We start from the raw sequence: 5623 nt of genomic DNA on the forward strand, positions 1-5623 counted from the left end.
TAAGCTCATGACTTTACCTACATTCTGAAGATGAATAGCAGCATGCCGGCATCTCCATCTCAGACCTCTATTTTGAGTTCTAGAACAACATAGCTACGTGCTTACTGTTTTATTAGAAGACTAAATGAAGATAACTCCCAATCTTGCATAGTTAAATTACAGAAGGATCAGGAATATCCTGATGTCTCTGAAGACTTGGATTCCATTTGTGTGCACCTCCTTATTTCCTCAGATCTCGCGTCACCCTGAGCTTGAGTGAGGAGATGGCTTGGTTTTTCTGGTCTCGTCCCTTGGCTCTAGGCATGACGTTAAATTTCTAAAGCAAGTATTTTGCTGCTGGACCTGGAAAAAGAGGAAAATGCTGTGCACAGGGCTGGATACGAGCATATCTCCCAAGTCCATCCTATAGTTTCTCAGGTGTTCATGTGCTCTCAGTGACAGTCATAGTGAGCTGGTCTGATTCATTACAGGAACCAATACGTACTGATGTTATTCTTTTTTTTTCTTTTTTTTCTTTTTTTTTTTAATTAAAGATTTCCATCTCCTCCCCCTTCACTCCCCTCCCTTCCAACCATACCCCCACTAAACCCCTCTCCAAGACAAAGAGCCATCAGGGTTCCCTTCACTATGTTAAGTTCAAGGTCCTCCCAGCTCCCCCTAAGTCCAGGAAGGTGAGCAATCAAACTGACAAGGCTCACAGTGAGCCCGTCCATGCTGTAGAGGTCATGTTCATTGCCGTTGTCCTTGGTTTCTCAGTCCTCCTCCACCGTCAGCCACATTCAGAGAGTCTGGTTTGGTCCCCTGTTCCATCAGTCCCATTCCAACTGGACTTGGTGGTCTCCCGTTAGATCTGTCCCACTGTCTCAATGGGTAAACGCACTCCTCACAGTCCTCACTTCCTTGCTCATGATCTCCCTCCTTTTGCTCCTCATCGGGACCTTGGGATCTCAGTCCGGTGCTCCTATGTGGGGCTCTGTCATTTTCTCCATCCAATGCCAGGTGAGGGTTCTATGGTGATATGCAAGATATTCATGAGTATGGCAATAGGATCTGGACATTTCTGGCACCCTCTCCTCAGCTGCCCAAGGACCTAGCTGGGGGCGTCTTCCTGGACACCTGGGAACCCCTCTAGAGTCAAGTCTCTGCCAACCCTAGAATGGCTCCCTTAATTAAGATATATAATTCCTTGTTGCCATATCCACTTTTCCTATATCCCAACCATCCTATTCCCCCAAGCTCTTCCCATCCTCTACTTCACACTTTTCTCTCCCCATCCCACCCCACCCCCATGTTCCCATTTTTTGTCCGGCAATCTTGTCTACTTCCAGTATCCAGGAGGATAACGATATGTTTTTCTTTGGGTTCACCTTCTTATATAGCTTCTCTAGGATTTTTTACGAATTATAGGCTCGATGTCCTTTATTTATGGCTAGAAACCAATTATGAGTGAGTACATCCCATGTTCATCTTTTTGGGCCTGGGTTACCTCACTCAGGATGGTGTTTTCTATTTCCATCCATTTGCATGCAAAATTCAAGATGTCATTGTTTTTTACTGCCGAGTAGTACTCTAATATATATATATATATATATATATATATATATATATATATATATATATATATTCCACACTTTCTTCATCCATTCTTCCACTGAAGGGCATCTGGGTTGTTTCCAGGTTCTGGCTATTACAAATAATGCTGCTATAAACATAGTTGAACAAATGTTTTTGTAATATGATTGGGCATCTCTTGGGTAAATTCCCAAGAGTGGGATTGCTGGGTCCTGGGGTAGGTTGATCCCAAATTTCCTGAGAAACCTCCACACTGCTTTCCAAAGCGGTTGCACAAGTTTGCATTCCCACCAGCAATGGATGAGTGTACCCCTTACTCCACATCCTCTCCAGCAAAGGCTATCATTGGTGTTTTTGATTTTAGCCATTCTGACAGGTGTAAGATGGTATCTCAACGTTGTTTTGATTTGCATTTCCCTGATTGCTAAGGAGGTTGAGCATGCCCTTAAGTGTCTTTTGGCCTTTCGAACTTCGTCTGTTGAGAATTCTCTGTTCAGTTCAGTGCCCCATTTTTTAATTGGGTTCATTAGCATTTTAAAGTCTAGTCTCTTGAGTTCCTTATATATTTTGGAGATCAGACCTTTGTCTGTTGCGGGGTTGGTGAAGATCTTTTCCCAGTCAGTAGGCTGCCTTTTTGTCTTAGTGACAGTGTCCTTTGCTTTACAGAAGCTGCTCAGCTTCAGGAGGTCCCATTTATTCAATGATGCCCTTAATGTCTGTGCTGCTGGGGCTATACGTAGGAAGCAGTCTCCTGTGCCCAAATGTTGTAGAGTACTTCTAACTTTCTCCTCTAACAGGTTCAGTGTGTTCAGATTGATATTGAGGTCTTTAATCCATTTGGACTTGAGTTTTGTGCATGGTGATAGACACGGATCTACTTTCATTCTTCTACAGGTTGACATCCAGTTATGCCAGCACCATTTGTTGAAGATGCTTTCTTTCTTCCATTGTGTGCTTTTAGCTCCTTTATCAAAAGTCAGGTGTTCATAGGTTTGTGGGTTAAGATCTGGGTCTTTTATTCGATTCCATTGGTCAACTTCTCTATTTTTATGCCAATACCAACCTGTTTTCAATACTGTAGCTCTGTAATAGAGTTTGAAGTCAGGGATGGTAATGCCTCCAGAAGTTCCTTTATTGTATAAGATTGTTTTGGCTATCCTGGGTTTCTTGTTCTTCCATATAAAGTTGATTATTGTCCTCTCAAGATCTGTGAAGAATTTTGATGGGATCTTTAAGGGGATTGCATTAAATCTATAGATTGCCTTTGGTAGTATTGCCATTTTTACTATGTTGATCCTCCCAATCCAAGAGCAAGGGAGATCCTTCCATTTTCTGGTGTCCTCTTCAATTTCTTTCTTCAAAGACTTAAAGTTCTTGTCAAATAGGTCTTTCACTTCCTTGGTTAGAGTTACCCCAAGATATTTTATGCTATTTGTGGCTATCGTGAAAGGTGATGCTTCTCTGATTTCTTTCTCTGCTTCCTTATCCTTTGTATATAGGAGGGCGACTGATTTTTTGGAGTTGATCTTGTATCCTGCCACGCTACTAAAGGAGTTTATCAGCTGTAGGAGTTCTTTGGTGGAGTTTTTCGGGTCGCTTATGTACACTATCTTATCATCTGCAAATAACGAAAGTTTAACTTCTTCCTTTCCAATTTGAATCCCCTTGATCCCCTTGTTTTGTCTTATTGCTATTGCTAGAACTTCAAGCACTATATTGAAGAGATAAGGAGAGAGTGGACAGCCTTGTCGCGTTCCTGAATTTAGTGGGATAGCCTTGAGTTTCTCTCCATTTAATTTGATGTTAGCTGTCGGCTTGCTGTAAATAGCCTTTATTATTTTTAGGAATAACCCCTGTATCCCTAATCTCTCCAAGACCTTTATCATAAAGGGGTGCTGAATTTTGTCAAATGCTTTTTCTGCATCTAATGAGATGATCATATGGTTTTTATCCTTCAGTTTATTTATATGATGGATTACATTGATAGATTTTCGTATGTTGAACCAGCCCTGCATCTCTGGGATGAAGCCTACTTGATCATAGTGGATAATTTTTCTAATGTGTTCTTGGATTCTGTTTGCCAGTATTTTATTGAGAATTTTTGCATTGATGTTCATGAGTGAGATTGGCCTGTAATTTTCTTTCTTGCTTGGGTCTTTGTGTGGTTTAGGTATCAGGGTAATTGTAGCTTCATAAAAGGAATTTGGTCATGACTGTTCTGTTTCTATATTATGAAATACCTTAAGGAGTATAGGTATTAGGTCTTCTTGGAAGTTCTGGTAGAATTCTGCATTGAACCCATCAGGTCCTGGGCTCTTTTTGGTAGGGAGGTTTCTGATAACAGTTTCTAATTCTTTGCGACTAACAGGACTATTTAGAGCATTTACCTGGTCCTGGTTTAACTTTGGTATATGGTACTTATCTAAAAAAGTGTCCATTTCTTTTACATTTTCCAATTTTGTGGCAAACAGGCTTTTGTAGTAAGATCTAATGATTCTCTGAATTTCCTCTGTGTCTGTGGTTATGTCCCCTTTTTCATTTCTGATCTTATTAATTTGTGTGTTCTCCCTCTGCCGTTTGATTAGTTTGGCTAGGGGTTTGTCAATCTTGGTGATTTTCTCCAAGAACCAGCTTTTTGTTTCATTGATTCTTTGGATTGTTTTCTGTGTTTCTATTTTGTTGATTTCTGCCCTCAGTTTGATAATTTCCAGTCTTCTACTCCTCCTAGGTGAGTCTGCTTCTTTCTTTTCTAAAGCTTTCAGGTGTGCCGTTAAGTCTCCAATGTGTGCTTTCTCCGATTTTTTTAAGTGGGCACTTAGTGCTATGAATTTTCCTCTTAGCACTGCTTTCATAGTGTCCCATAAGTTTGAGTATGTTGTGTCTTTATTTTCATTAAATTCAAGAAAGACTTTCATTTCTTTCTTTATTTCTTCCTTGACCCAGCTGTGGTTCAGTAGTTGACTGTTCAGTTTCCATGAGTTTGTAGGCTTTCTGGGGGTAGCATTGTTGTTGAATTCTAATTTTAATCCATGATGATCCGATAAGATGCAGGTGGTTACTAATATGTTTTTGTAACTGTGGAAGTTTGCTTTGTTACCGAGTATGTGGTCAATTTTTGAAAAGGTTCCATGAGCCGCAGAGAAGAAGGTATATTCTTTCCTGTTTGGGTGGAATGTTCTATAGATGTCTGTTAAGTCCATTTGGTTCATTACCTCTATTAAGTCTCTTAATTCTCTGTTAGGTTTCTGTCAAATTGACCTGTCCATTGGTGAAAGAGGAGTGTTGAAGTCTCCCACTATCAGTGTGTTTGGTTTGGTGGCTGTCTTGAGTTCTAGTAATGTTTCTTTTATATAAGTGGGTGCTTTTGTATTAGGGGCATAGATATTCAGGATTGAGACTTCATTCTGATAGATTTTTCCTGTAATGAGTATAAAGTGTCCCTTTCCATCTCTTCTGATTGATTTTAGTTTGAAGTCAACTTTGTTAGAAATTAGTATGGCCACACCCGCTTGTTTCTTAGGTCCATTTGCTTGATAAACCTTTTCCCAACCCTTTACTCTGATTAGATGTCTGTCTTTGTGGTTGAGGTGCGTTTCTTATAAATAGCAGAATGTTGGATCCTGTTTTCGTATCCAATCTCTTAGCCTGTGCCTGTTTATAGGTGAATTGAGTCCATTGATATTAAGTGATATTAATGACCAGTGGATGTTAACTCCGGTTGTCATTTTTTATTTGGTAGTAGAGATTGTGTGTTTCCTTTCTTTGCGATGTGCTGGTGAAGGGTCGCTAGATGTCTGAGTTATTTTGGGCAATGCTGGACTCCTTTGTTTGTGAATTTCCTTCTATTACTTTATGTAAGGCTGGATTTGTGGCTATGTATTGTTTAAATTTGTTTTTATCCTGGAATATTTTGTTTTCTCCGTTTATAGTGAATGAAAGCTTGGCTGGGTATAGTAATCTGGGCTTGCATCCATGTCTCTTAGTTTCTGCAAAACATCAATCCAGGACCTTCTGGCTTTCATGGTTTCCATAGAGAAGTCAGGTGTTAGTC

General features: G+C 40.1%; 1 non-coding gene across 1 annotated transcript; it reads right to left on the reverse strand.

Annotated features, from left to right (window-relative positions):
- Positions 1–408: 408 nt before the first annotated feature.
- LOC119824092 lies at positions 409–473 on the reverse strand. The gene has a single exon (XR_005287028.1). It is a non-coding gene; the product is annotated as a small nucleolar RNA SNORD29 (small nucleolar RNA).
- Positions 474–5623: the final 5150 nt, after the last annotated feature.

This window comes from Arvicola amphibius, chromosome 9 (genome assembly GCF_903992535.2).
Source record: "Arvicola amphibius chromosome 9, mArvAmp1.2, whole genome shotgun sequence".
Taxonomy (NCBI): domain Eukaryota; kingdom Metazoa; phylum Chordata; class Mammalia; order Rodentia; family Cricetidae; genus Arvicola; species Arvicola amphibius.